This window comes from Macrobrachium rosenbergii, chromosome 12, assembly GCF_040412425.1.
Source record: "Macrobrachium rosenbergii isolate ZJJX-2024 chromosome 12, ASM4041242v1, whole genome shotgun sequence".
Classification (NCBI taxonomy): domain Eukaryota; kingdom Metazoa; phylum Arthropoda; class Malacostraca; order Decapoda; family Palaemonidae; genus Macrobrachium; species Macrobrachium rosenbergii.
The window spans coordinates 56171675-56186940 of NC_089752.1; the positions used below are offsets into that span (position 1 = coordinate 56171675).

At 33.8% G+C, this 15266-nt stretch overlaps 1 protein-coding gene across 1 annotated transcript in view; it reads right to left on the reverse strand.

The window, feature by feature from the left end:
* The window catches only part of LOC136843669 (octopamine receptor beta-2R-like), a 413556-nt gene extending 401026 nt beyond the window's left edge, over window positions 1-12530 (reverse strand). The window contains exon 1 of the mRNA XM_067112233.1: window positions 12447-12530. The gene's annotated coding sequence lies outside the window, so the exon portion shown is untranslated. The remainder of the gene's footprint in view (window positions 1-12446) is intronic.
* Window positions 12531-15266: the final 2736 nt, after the last annotated feature.

A 15266-nucleotide genomic window follows, 5' to 3' on the forward strand; every position in this document is an offset into this window, starting at 1 on the left:
ATAATAAAATTAATCATCCCTCAAAGGGATAACAAGAAATAAGCAAATAAGTATGGCCCCTTCTTTTCACTTTTGCACTGAACTGTTGTATTTTACATCCGGGCTAATGCAAGGCTATTTATATTATCACCTGGCCTACATTCCAACAAGTAAGCACACGAACTATGTAAGTTTAAAACACCGCAAGGACTGACATTTATAAAGAGAAGAAGTCGGGTTCAAGAAGTTAAAAAAAGTCTTTAATATTCTAATTTCTTAAGGGCTACTGCGCGCCTCTGAGAGACGTGTTTCTTTTGAAGTCTCCTGCGTAATAATGAAACGCCCGACTCCTGTGTAACTCTAATCTGTCATCATCGTGGAATGACAATTATTCGAAGAGGAAAAAGCAGAAGAAAAACAGAAAAGGCAGAAGCAGATGAAGAAGGAACATATAAGTTATTACGAAGTATGAACACGTGAGGACAAACTGAAGGAACATAAAAGTTATTACGAAGTATGAACACGTGAGGACAAACTTCTTCTTGTTTTAACGTGCTTTTATTCCCATTTTTGTATGGGGTAAGCACGATGCCTTCTCTTGAAGGACTTTTTTGATTTGGCTTTGGGGTAGACCTGTGGTCTCGATCGGCTGCCCTGTCTGACATCGCTTAGACCCCGGTACGTATGTTTCATGTATCATACTCCGACCCAACGCCCTTTCTTCCCAGCAGCGAGAAGTTATTGCGCGGGTATGGCGAGAGTTCGAGACATGTGGGAGATGTTTGTTATGTTTTTTGTAGCTGTGTTGTAGTGGCTTTGTTTTTTGTGTATGTATTTAGTCTGTAACATCCATTTGCTTTTACAAACCTATCCGTTGATTACATATATAATCCCGGGATGTCTACACGGATAGCAAAGTGTCTGCCTTCGATCAGTCGGCTGCGGTTTGAACTCCGCGCCACAGACCTCACTTTAAGTCCGTTGCCAACCGACTGGAGCCATCGAGGCTCTACGTGAGGACAAACTGAAGGAACATAAAAGTTATTACGAAGTATGAACACGTGAGGACAAACTGAAGGAACATAAAAGTTATTATGAAGTATGAACACGTGAGGACAAACTGAAGGAACATAAAAGTTATTACGAAGTATGAACACGTGAGGACAAACTGAAGGAACATAAAAGTTATTACGAAGTATGAACACGTGAGGACAAACTCAATCAGTGGATGAAAACGGCATCAACTTCTTGGTGTCACTCTTTGAAAGCTTGAACCCCAAATTTTAAGAACACGAACAAGGAACATAATGCGAAAAGAATACTGATGTCTGTTTCTTTACGTTATCCCTCAAACAGCCCTTTCGCATTGATTCTGATATCTAAATTGATATAAAGTTACTGGAAATCAGAACAGTATATATGTGGTTGTGTGTGTGAGTACGTCTCAGGTGTGTGATATATATATATATATATATATATATATATATATATATATATATATATATATATATATATATATATATATATATGTATATTTACAAATATTAATGCTGGTCGTCTTCGATGTATTTAGTTGTAGGAATATGAGACAGATGGCGCCCTGCATAGGCTGGGCAGTTCAGAAAAACAAAAAAATACTATGGCATTAGGGACCTAAGCTCAGAGAGGGTTTACACTAATGACCCCTAGTTATGGTGGAATTGCTATCTTCCTCTATTCTATGCATTCAGCGATGCCTTGTCAAGGTCGGATTGCCCGGGCGGTATGTTGCGTCTGCCTCACCTTGCGGGAACGAAGCGCAGGTCACGCAGAGAGAAAACGGTCACTGAACCAGGGTGCACGCGGAGAGCGGCCGAACGCATTCTTTGTTCTTTATTACTTTTACTCCTACGTCTATCTTAATTAGTGAATTGGGAAGACTGCCAGAATACGACTCCTGAGGTCCTCGCTTTGCGCAGAGCTTAATTGACGTTCACGGTAAGTCCATCTTGTTGAAGCTTTGTCGATTGATTAGTACTTCTTCTGTATTTCACATTTCCTTTTTTTTCCTTCCAGCCACCACTATGGTATAGGTGTTCACGAAGTCTAGATTAAGCTAAATTATTTTATTGTTAGCTTCCCGTTATTCCAGTAACATACCTAGGATTTAGGTAAGCAAAACAGTTTTAAGTCTCAATGCTTTTGTATGCCTAGCGTCGACGTTTGGGAGAAACCGCTAGTGCTTCAAATCTAAGTTTATCTTCATGAGTAGAAATTTTGTATGTGTCCGCAGTTGAGGATGTTCATCATCAATTCTTTATTCCTTGAATATTTTTTGTTATGGGTAATTACCCTAACTGGCGACCTTGGCTAATTAACGACTGTCTTGAGGTTAACTTTTGGCTTCAAGTGGCAGGTTACGCGTATTCTGGTCTGCAGGGCCGTAAAATTACGTAAATTGAATAATAAAATGATCAGCCAAGACCCTACACGTAACAATATATATATATATATATATATATATATATATATATATATATATATATATATATATATATATATATATATATATATATATATATATAAATTTAAGTTATTTCACAATCCTTTAGTGGCAAATTACCTCACAATTCCTGAGTACAGGCACGTCTTTACAAAGCCCACTATTTGATAACTATGTATAATATAGCCTACATTTGAAGAGCACCGCGTATTCTGTTCATAAATATAAAATTCGTGAGAATGGCGCTTAAGGAAATAAAAAATCACGAAAGTTCAACAAGACATAGCCCTCTGGGAACCTAATTAATTAATTGGGAAGGAAAAAGAGGAGGTAATAAAAACGTGAGAGGAACATGAAAGAAACCACTTTGTCATATTAACATCCCCAAAGAGGAAAGAGGAGACGGAAACGGAGACGAACTCAAAAAAAAAAATGGAAAAGAAAAATAAAACATGAGGGAGAGAAAGAAGACGGTACGCGCTCTGTATTCTTTTCTTTGTCATTCTGGGTCAATAACCTTCGGCCACCTACGTCTGCAGTTTTGTCTGACAACTGTGACGCCTTTTTCCTTTAGGAACTTTACGATCTTTTATTCACAAACGCTATTTTTCGGAGTAGTTTTTCCTATCTATCTATCTATCTATCTATCTATCTATCTATCTATATTCGAATATTTCACGTTACATCCCCAGTTTAGGCAAAGGCTTTTTCTAACCCAGTTTTGGAATGTAATGGAATGGAATATGAAATTTAGGCACAAAAACAAGCACTAGGAACCAGAGGATTATTCAGCGCTATGGTCAGAATGAACGAAAACAGTTCACTCTTGGATATTTAATCATATATCGTATATTAATCCGCGTATAAATATAAGAGCCCTACGAAAGACTAACATTTCTAGTCTTCAAATTAATTGACTGAGTCACCAGGTATACTCCAATATCATATCAACCCGATATTCCCACAAAATCTCCTTAATGGGAATCCTTTCAATGCCCACCACAAGTAGGACATCGCAGGAGTGATAGGTTATTAAAGGAAAATATGAATAATATAAAATATCTGATTAATGTACGAATCTGTGTTGAATGAACAGGAACTCACTGGAGTTAGAGTAGGTGATGCCATGTGCGCCAAACAGTAATAAAATTAGCATAACTTTCACATTCTGGATCTGACTCTTGCAGAGCGTCAATAAACGCTGCTGTGAACTGTAAAATAAAAAGGGCCAATTCTTTAAATGTCAGTAAAACTCACGAAAAATATTTCATACCACTGTGGGATCGATACGGTTGGGGAAATTTTTTTGTAATATGACTGGGAAAACATCGATTGATTTCCAATGTTTCTAGCAGATCTTTAACTTATCTGGTCAACTTATAATAAAAAAAGAAATTGATATAGAAATACGCGAAGATATCAATAAATACCAAATAATCATTAAGAGAGAGAGAGAGAGAGAGAGAGAGAGAGAGAGAGAGAGAGAGAGAGAGAGAGAGAGAGAGTAATTTTACATATATGAAATCCTTTCGGTGCTATTTAGTGCCGAGATCTCTGGAAATGATATGTCTGAAACACTTATGTACTGAAAACTGCATATGCATCTAAACCTGCACCACGATTCTCTAAAAAAAATAAACTGATCGCATTACTTAAGGTGTCTATCCCTCAAAAAGAAAAAACAAACACACACACACACACAGGTGACCTGGCTGATTAACCGCGGAGAGGTAAAAGTTAGAGAAGATCGAAAGAAAGGAAACGGTACCATTTTTCCATTCCATCACCCTCAAGGGACGGAGAGAGAGAGAGAGAGAGAGAGAGAGAGAGAGAGAGAGAGAGAGAGAGAGAGATTTTGTAATGAAAAATTATATTGCCAATTCGATGAGCTCAGCGAATAAACATCCACAAATTAATTTCATACAAACGAAACATTTCTCATTACAAACTCTAAATTAGAACGTCCACGACACAATTTCTCTTTCTATCTATCCTGTACAGAGTAGCTCTAGGTATCATCTCTAATAAGGATTGTTTTCTTTCTTGTAGATCATATGATTCCTAAAGAATCGCCATTAGTGATAATACGGTGAACGCGGGAATATGTATGCAAGTATCTGTGTGTATATGTGTGTATATCTATGCATATGTATATATATATATATATATATATATATATATATATATATATATATATATATATATATATATATATATATATATATATATATATAATATTCATTACTGAGGCATCGAGGCGTACAAATTCATCGCGTGTCTAACGTTGGATGTACAGGATTTCTGTTAAGTATGAACCACTGAATTCCACTAGATTCCAAATGCTGAACTAGTTTCTTTTTCAGGAAATTCAACCATGCCGCAAAGACTATTAAAACCCTCTGATGTCTCAGAGAAGAATACGGAATAAACCCACGAACGCCATGAAATGTTAGACGACTGAAAATGGTTTGTAAAAGATATAAAAAAATCAAGTGCACACACAAACCGTACCGAGCCCAAGACAATTCGTCTAAACGCACGCTATAATCCCATTCTAAACTCAAGACACAACACGAACTTCGGAAACTACTACACGAACACACCAGTGGGCGATACCAAAATTCCCTTTTATTATGTAACAGATGGAATATCTCCGTTCAGTTTATATCTGTGTCACGCTTTCACGAAATAGAAAATCGTGATTTTAATTCTTCTTGAGAATTAGAATGTCAAAGTTTTCATTAGCCTGTCAAATAATGAAGCAGTTCCCGGATGGAATTATTTTTGTAAAATATTTTTAATTCGTGTATTTAAGTTTATTCTATTAATTTTTTTTTCTAAATTTCTTTGGCGGTCATTAATTTTTCCTGTTATATTTGTATAGCTTTCAATTTAGTAATTGTTTGTTCAAAATTTTCACCACAGGGCTTCAGGTTCATTCTTTTCCCCTGGTTTTCAAAGTTTCTTTAACATACATTTATTAATCTAATCTAAAATGCTAACTATGTCGCTTCATTTTGAGAAACTATGAATATTTGTTAACAATAAAAAAAAAACTATTTTACCAAAGGTTCAATAATCTATGTAATCTTAAGTACAAATTCCAGACGACAGTTCTGAAACCTTAGGAAAAGTACATTAAATTTCACTCAACAGATAGATCAATTAATCTATATTTCTATAAAAACCTCAAGAACCATACGGCTAAAATGTTGCAACATGTGACCTCACCCGAAACCAGAAATACAAAACTAATCGGTACTTTTAATAAAACACAAAGCTCCAGTTCATATCTCAAATACTTTGTTACAACCAACACAGTGAATAAAAAGTTTTTAAAAATGGTATTATTCATACATAGACCAACTTTCCTCCCATAATGGATATGCTATGCATGTTAATGGGTACTCATAATACCATGAATTCCGTTACACTAAAAGAATGGACATCGTCATTCTGTTTAAACACGGAAGATTTTACAGAGCATAATAACCATAAGAAATGAAGCTATGTAATGTTGGAAATGTAAAAAATAAACCATATACTTTTATCGTACAAAGCTTCAATAGGTGTAAATCACCTATTTGCACAATATGAGTGACAAAATAAACGATCATATATATGTATATATATATATACATATATATATATATATATATATATATATATATATATATATATATCCATATATATATATATATGTATATATATATATATATATATATATATATATATACATACATATATATATATATATATATATATATATATATATATATATATATATATATATATACACAATAACACATAGTACATACATACAAATATATATGTATTTATGTATATATGGTATTTATAAATGCACACAATATATACATATATACATGCATACATATATATATATATATATATATATATATATATATATATATATATATATATATATATATATATATATATATATTGTGTGTGAGAAAAAAAAAGAGAGAGAGAGAGAGAGAGAGAGAGAGAGAGAGAGAGAGAGAGAGAGAGAGAGAGAAGGGAATTCCTTCATAAAATAGTATTATTTCTTGTATATATGTTAACACAGAGAGAATGCGTCTACAACCGTCATTAACTGCTCAGAAAAAAAAAACTGACAGTATTCACAAAATTAACTCGCCAACATACAAAGGAAAAAATGTATTCAGGTGATTAATAAAGCCAAAACCGTTCTACAGTAGATACAAGCAGTATCGTGACAACATATCCGCAGATACTGGCATGATAGATAGATGGATAGATAGACAGATTAAGGGATTCGAAACCTTTGGTAAAACTGTGTTAGCATTATACGAACTATAATAATTGTATTCACACTCAGGTATATTCTCAGTACTTAAAGAAAATGGAGCGATTGTAATCATCGATTTTAGGACATTCATGGGATTACTAATCTTCTCTTTTTTGTTATTCCTGGACATTGAAGTGGACTGATTTACCTCCTGTTTAGATGAATAACCAAAGGATTAATGCAATGAATTAATCTTACAAGACTGCCTGGGTGCACTGACTTATTATACGAGGACTGATTGGTATTGTGATAACCTTTTTTTTAGCGCAATTTACTTTCCCTACATTTAAGCACTGATAACAATATCAGTCTTAAGAAAGCAAAGTTCCATGCAAAGTGTTAATTTTCGCTTTGTACTTACAGTAATTTCAGCAGACCGTTTTCTATCTAAGAGACTGGGAGGAACAATATGAACACTAGAAGTTTCCGTGAATACGTTTTCGACAAGGCCATAAATATTCGAATAGCATTATCCATCTGTATTCTGCTAGTTTCCCCGTGATACGACTTTGGCATGCACCTGCGCTGACGAAGTGGATTATAAAAAAAAAGATAAAAACACGAACGTTCTCCAAACGCTTGATTCAAAGCTGTTCCTAATAGTTACAAAAACAAACAGATTAAAGGTTGGTACCACTCACTCTCTCTCTCTCAAATAAAATCTAGTTATTGTAGCCAAAGGTACGAAAACGGCCCCACAATGCACCACAACACTTCCCCAGCAATTCTGCCTTTCTAGGCACTCTATCGATCTGTCTATACTGTACTGGATATACTTCGTCCTGTGACGTCAGCTGCCTGGAAAAGGATATTTTAACGATTTTCGATCTCTAATTACAGTATATATAAAGTCTGAATATATTTGGATATATATATATATATATATATATATATATATATATATATATATATCTATATATATATCTATATATATATATATATATATATTATATATATATAATATATATATATATATATATATATATATATATATATATATATATATATATATGTGAGTGTGTATATATATTATATACATACACATACATATAACTACATACATACAGAAAAACAGGTAAAATGGATTCCCAGAAAGAAAGCGAACAAAGTATAATAAAAAAAAGCAACAGCAAAAACAGCTCAAAAGCGTTGACCCACATAACAACAGGTCGTGGCAAGGTAATGTACTGTCTGGTAACAGCAGGAATTATCCGAGTTGTAAAGGGAGAGTAGTGGGTCCCATGACGCTCGTAATAATTCCCCTCCTTTTAATCTTATTCTTACTTTTTTTTATTTCTACCCCTACTATTACTTTCAATATTTTCTTCCTGACTACTAGTCCTATTAATACCTACTACCTACTACTACTATCAGTACTTCCTTTCAAAACAATTAAAAACATTTTCAATAAATTACAGTAAATATATGGAAAATATATTAGGCAATGAAAAATATATATATATCTCATTTAAAAATGATTCATATCCAGCATTACTGCTTCATTTAACAGTTAAACTAACAATTTTACAGAAATTTATGTTATACGGCAATGCGTTTGATAATTTAGAAAAAAAATATTTGCTAATTATTAAATAATAAGACTCACATTCCTGATTATAAAATTATTCTGAATTTTGAGAACGAGATGATTCAGTAGTAGAGACAGCTTCCCTGAAATTAAAAATTCCGAAATGAACGCATAATTACAATCATTCTTTTTGTCATCTTAATGGATTCAGTGGTGTACCAGTTTTATTTAAGTTGTCGACATAACGAATATTGGATACGATATCATCGTAAAAATCAGTTCATTTTTCTATCACAGAAAGAAAAGCTTACAGAAATATTGTCTTCTTTTCATTTTTCTTTAAAGGAAAAACTTATACTTGCCTTTTAATGAACAGATACACAAGCTAACAATAATGCTTTTTATCGGTCCAACTATTATTACGCTCTTCCTACATTCATTATCTTTTGATATCATATACGGAGACATGCTTTCGGCTAAATATTCAATATTCGATGTAAAAAATACCATTTCTTTAATTTTTTTAAAGGAAAAAATTACCGTAATAACACTGGAATAATAATGGATATGTGCATGGGGAATAATCAACTATTTGTAAGCTTGTCAGTGAAAAGTCGAGTGACAAATTACTAATGCCTCTAATGTGATCAAGACTTGCGTTTTACTTCCATCGAATATAATGCGTGTTGTAAACTGAAGGTGTAGATACTGGGGCTTGTCAAGGAATGCACTCTTAGTCCTTTAAGTTGTTCAGTCAATGTCCTGTTCATCAAAATATGTTTCGGTATCATTGCATCGCTAAAGTCCACAGTCTGACAAAATGTGATTTATACGTCTGGCCAAAAACACCTCTGCTGATTTATACTTCCGCAGCGACTATATTTAGAGGACTGAATGCTCACAACAGAATTCACCTTCATTGACGCACTAACCTAAAGCAATTATTCTTCTTGCATTTAAATAATTTACTAACATTTATATTAATTTATCAATTCATGTTATTTTTTGTAATAACTGATCTCTTCTTTCTGTATTTCCTATTACTTTCTGTTACTTCTTTCGAATGAACACTGTATTCTTTGGAAGCTTCTATTTCAAGCCAAGGACCTCTGTGGGCTTCTTTCATAAGAACATGATTCATCAACTGAATAATAATAATAATAAAAATATCTGGAATAGTATTTTACTATAAAAATATATTAAAAAAATACACTTTAACATACGTGACGTTGTTATAATTATATGTCAGGAAAATTCATCCGTGATAATCAAATTGAAAAAATAAAAAAGGAATAAAAGAAAGGACTGCAGAAATCTTTCGTGAATTTGCATTTACGTCTTTCACTGCAATGAAACGATTCGCTAACTCGATCAATAAAAGCAATTACCAGCTGCAGTAAATCGCAAGCGGGTTTCAACAAGGATTTTCTCTCTCTCTCTCTCATATATATATATATGTGTGTGTGTGTGTGTGTGTGTGCGCGCGCTAGCAAAGAATTCCAATAAAATTTTCACTAATAATCTCCTTTATGGGTTACAATATCCAGTACAGCTTTTCTACAACAGCCTTAAGACTACGTAGTCTCATAATGAAATGTTTAACCATCTGTTACATTCCTCGCCTTATTTCCAAGTGCTTTAAATCTTCTAGAAACCCTTTTAACCATGAATATTTGCCAAAAATGAAACAAACGAAGAAAATCTCATTTTCCCTTCCATCTGCTGCTTTCAGATCTTCATATTAGAAAATAAGTGCTCGTAATATGTTTTACAATCAAATTAAACTCGTACTTGACAGAACAGGCAACGCTACTGGCGTTCTAAATTGAGCGCAGACCCACTAACCTATCATTGATGCCGCCATGGTAGTCTTAGACACCAAGAACGTTAAACTTAGCATATACATTCATCTGAAATATACGCAGCATATATAACAAACACATCGACATGTATTTTACTGTAGAAGTTAGGTTTTAACAGAAAAAAACCAGTGATATTTTTAACGATAAGTACCTCAAAAGCATTGACATTTTTTAAAGTATACGAAATATGCATAACATACACATCGATCATTATTTTACAGTATTAGTTATACCAAACTTTGAGCAAACTTTTAGAAGCTGAATTCAAACTCAAAAATCGAATATTTACTTTATGGTAGAAGTTAAATTTGGTTAAATCTAAAATTCATCGAGTATTCATTTTACTAGACAAGTTAAATTTAAACCAAACGCGACCACCGGCAATTTATTCCTTTAGAAAATCAATTATCACCTTCACGGTTCTGCAACTCACCAAACTTCATAACCCCTGGTGAGACTAACTGAGCGACCAGCGACCAGTGCACTAGCCAGGTTGAAGTACATCGGCTGCATTTGCAAATCGAAAATGATTCGTTTGTTTATATAAGAAAAAAAAGCTTATTTTAGCAAATCTTCGTTTCTCTGGAAACGAGGCTTTATGGCGTCTCGTACAGGCACGGAATCGTGAGCTGAGTCGAACAAATCATTCATAAGACAACAAAAACGTCATGCAATCTGTCCATTCTCGCTGCTTCCTTTCAATGGCTGCCTCGTCAAGCGGAGATTGGAAAGGACGACAAGCGAAGGTCGAGTTATCATGCATGCGTGCAAAAATTTCCCGTTATTTCATAAAGAACCAATATTATGCTTCGTCATTTCCTTTGAATACGAGTCACAGATCTCATCTCGAGCACACGTGATGGGAAATATGCTACGATTCGTCAATGTTTTCCGAAATTTGTTTAAGACTGTCACAAAGATAAAAATGAAACTAACCATTATTCTTTGTTGCACAAACACAGACGCCCACAGTTGCATAGACTCACTCTCTCTCTCTTTCTCTCTCTCTCTCTCTTCTCTCTCTCTCTCTCTCTCTCTCTCTCTCTGTAAAACACACACACAAACATTGCAAGTGCCACAAACAATAACTTCCGACATAATTTCTAGTTATTGCACACTAATAAAAATAGTATCGCGCTGAACATCAGCAGCTCCCTTGATATTTTGTCAAAAGCAACTCCATCCATTTCCCCCTCTTTACAATAATGGCTGCCAGAATTGAAAATAACAAGAAAATAAACAATTTACCGTTTTTTTTTTTTTTTTACCTAAAAATGAAATTTGACCTTTAAATAATGCAGGCACTCAGACCTTCATTTACCTATATGCGTCAATGACCAACAATGGTTAAATTGTATTTTGAACATGATATTACATATTTAAACTGAGTATTATTTCGTTGTTCCAGCAGTGGATGTATACACAAAAATTCAATTACAGATACAAAACATCCCATTTAAATATAAAAAAAATTCCGCGCATGAGAAAACTTAATATGAAGTCTTACACAGAAAAAAAAATTGCGACAAAAACCGGTGGTAAAAAGTTACTAAAACCAATGTAAACCGCTATTTATTGTTATGGACATGGTTCCTAATGCAATAACAATGTCTCTGTTTTGAATACTCAGTGTTTTAATTTCATAAGACTTCTTTACTCATTAGCTCTTCAGCATTACTTACCTTCAATAAAATAGTCTATGTGCGCCTTAATCATTCTATCCCGTTTATTCTAATTCCAATCATTACTACAGCTATTACAAAATGTGACTTATGATATGACTACAACCATTTAATAATAGCTATCAAATTATTTGTGTGTGTGCGTGTGTGTGTGTATGTAAGTAATTGACGAATGCCGAACTTTTTACTGTCAAGGTACTATCTGGAAATCAGGGAAGGTACTGACATTTTCTACTCTAATTAATTACGTGAAGACCAAAAATCTATAAGAGAAATATACATAACTACTCAATATTCCCAGCGCTTCCTTACTGACAAATCTTTAACATTCACGTTTTGCCTACACACCAGCCTAACCATGAATATGACTACTGTTATTAATGACGCTATTACTGCAAGCATGCGAACTCAGATTTACAGTATTTGCTTTAACATTCACGTTTTGATTACACAACCACCTAACGATGAATATGACTAATGTTACTAATGATTCCGTAAATGATAGCATGTGAACTGAGGTATGCAATACTAACTTAGATTTCCTTAACAAAACGGATAAGTGGCAAGGCCTTGGACTTACCTTTTCAGCAGCTGCTGAACAATTAGGTCGCAATGTTGACATCTGTCCGTCTGGCTCTTGAATTTCAGCACAAGCGTATCTGTTAAAGGTAGGACAAAAATTATTAATTGAGATTATACCTTCAGATTTCACAACAGTTAATTGCCAATTCTGTTTGAATCATTTCCAGGCATGTGTACGCTTCGTTATCTCATTTAAATTAAGGCAATTCTAGGTGTATTACTGATGAAGCTACAATATGCACAGTATACCAAAACAATAGCAATTATTATTATTATTATACACCCTATTCATATTGAACGCACCTACAGACACCATGACTTGGAATTCAAGCTTCCAAAGAATATGGTCTTCATTTGAAAGAGGTAACAGAAAGAGGTAACAGAAGGTAATTAAAATTACGGAAAGAAGACATTTTTTTTCCAATTAATGTTCACGACAAATGTAAATAAGAAAAACGGAGGAAAATAATTGTTGAAGGATAAGAAAATGAGAGCCGAATAAAAAGAAAAATAAGAAAAAGGTGATTTACGGAAATACGTGTATTGGGGATAAAAATTCTAGGAACCTGAACTCACGCGATGCCCAGTTCTGAATAACAGACGACACAGGAATTTTGGGGGAAAAAATCGAATCGTGACAAAAGATAATGCCGTTTGTTGTTGTATAACCAAGAAATATTCATGTTAACAAGCTAATATCAACGTTACGCTCTTGTAAATGATGGATTTATAACGTTTATGGAATTGGGATGTCACGGCAAAGTTTCGTTTTTACACGCACTGAAAATAATCACAGGATTTATTCGATATCAATGTTGTTTTTCTTAATACTTTCACACTTCTCATTTTCTAATTTATAAATATCTCTTTACTTTTCCATCACTTCATTTAGCTTTCAAGTTTGCTCATTTCTTCAAAATCCAAGTCGCTTTTAAAAGTGTTCAACATAACCAAATATATCAGATTCCTTCAAAGACGTGAGACATGTGACCAAGGATCTGACAGGTACATTCGGATACAATATTTTGCATCAGTTCCTTTATGTTTCAGACAAAATTCATATAGCACTATTCAGCAAGCGGTGGTCAGGTGGTGCATGCGCACAATGTGCCATGACGACAAAGTAACAGTTGCTGTCACTCGGTTACGGGAGTTCGTTCCTGCAAAAGGCTGGCTTGGCATAAAACAAACGAACGAGTCACTCGTTAGTGGATACTACGAGGACAGTGAGTATCCTGGTAGTCGAGCTAAATAACATTCCATTTAAAGGAAACTAAAATTATAATCGTTCTTTCGTAAGTATTTTGGGGTATTAATTTTTTTCCCGTAACTCGGCTTACACCATTTTTTTCGGTCTGAAGAGGGTTTTATTTTAGCACTCAGAATTTGTAGGCCTATATGTTTTGCGTATACAGCGTTAAAAACCAAACTATATATTACATTTTGTTTATTTGTCATAATCAAAATATGAAAAAAAAATGTTGAATGTTCTTCTTCGTTTTAACGTGCTTTTTCCCATTTTTATATGGGGTAAGCACGATGCCTCCTTTTCGAAGGACTTTGATTTGGCGTTGGGGTAGGCCGTAGCCTCGATCGGCTGCCCTGCCTGACATCGCTTAGACCCCGGTAACGAAATGTTGAATATTAACCTATAAATGTTTGGCTAGGCCTAATGGTCGTTGCCTGGTCTGTGAAAGGCGGGGGATCCTATGATATGCAGTATGATTTTGTAAATAAGTATTTGTGTGGTATCAGATTTTCATAATCAATAATACGTTCTTTTACAGCCGTTACGCAAATATATAACTGATCATTTGTGTTGAATGGCTTCCTCGAGTTGTCTTTTTGACCTAATTCTGAACCGTATGGTTGAGGACTGAATTAGCCACTCCTTGAGAGAAAAATGTTTATACTCTCCACAATGAGGTAAAACAGAAATTAAAAATAATGTATTCCCATATATTATTAATATCCTTAATGGGTGGTAGATAATATTGATATGATAGTGAGCAAGAGGTTGAAAAGTAATATTAAAAAATTTCATGTCGTAGAAAAATATTAACTAATAAAACCTCAATAAATGCTTTCGAATATAATTATAGAACAACAATATCAAAAGGAAAGTCCATATATTCTTTCGAACACAAGAAAAACAACAGTAAATTATGTTTATCCTATATACGGCATTCAATAAAAGTGTTTTTTCTAGCCACTTTCAGTTCATGAATGCTATTCACATCCCGATGTTTAGTGCGACCGATAACTCCGTTCACACATGACGTTACCAGTGACCATTCATTCTAGGCCTATATAACTCTCATTAACATTAAACCAATTAAACAAACGTCCTTCCCTGGTATATCTGAATTCTCCTTCATATTTGTAAAAAAAAAAATTATATTTCAATTTAACAATTCTGGTAGTATTAAAAAGAAAATTGGCATACGTAAGATTTAGAAGTTATCATACATCCAAATTGGTCTACTCAACATTCGGCGTTGCAGGCGTGACAGCCGAACTTCATACGGCGGTGAATTTCACCACCTTTCAGGAACGCGTAATTGTTTTTAGTTTAAGAAGGGAAGTTGTGAATTATATAATATTTTTGATAATTATATCTTACTTGCCAACTTACAATAATGTTCTTTCTTTTAACAGAAAGAACTTTATACACATGATAATCTGATAACATTAGTGTGCCAAACTCCACTCACATATGTATTATTTGCGTCAAATAAGTCTTAACAGAAAGCTCTTTATACAGATGATACTCTATTAACATAATGAAATATTTAATAATGATTCGGACAAAACACTT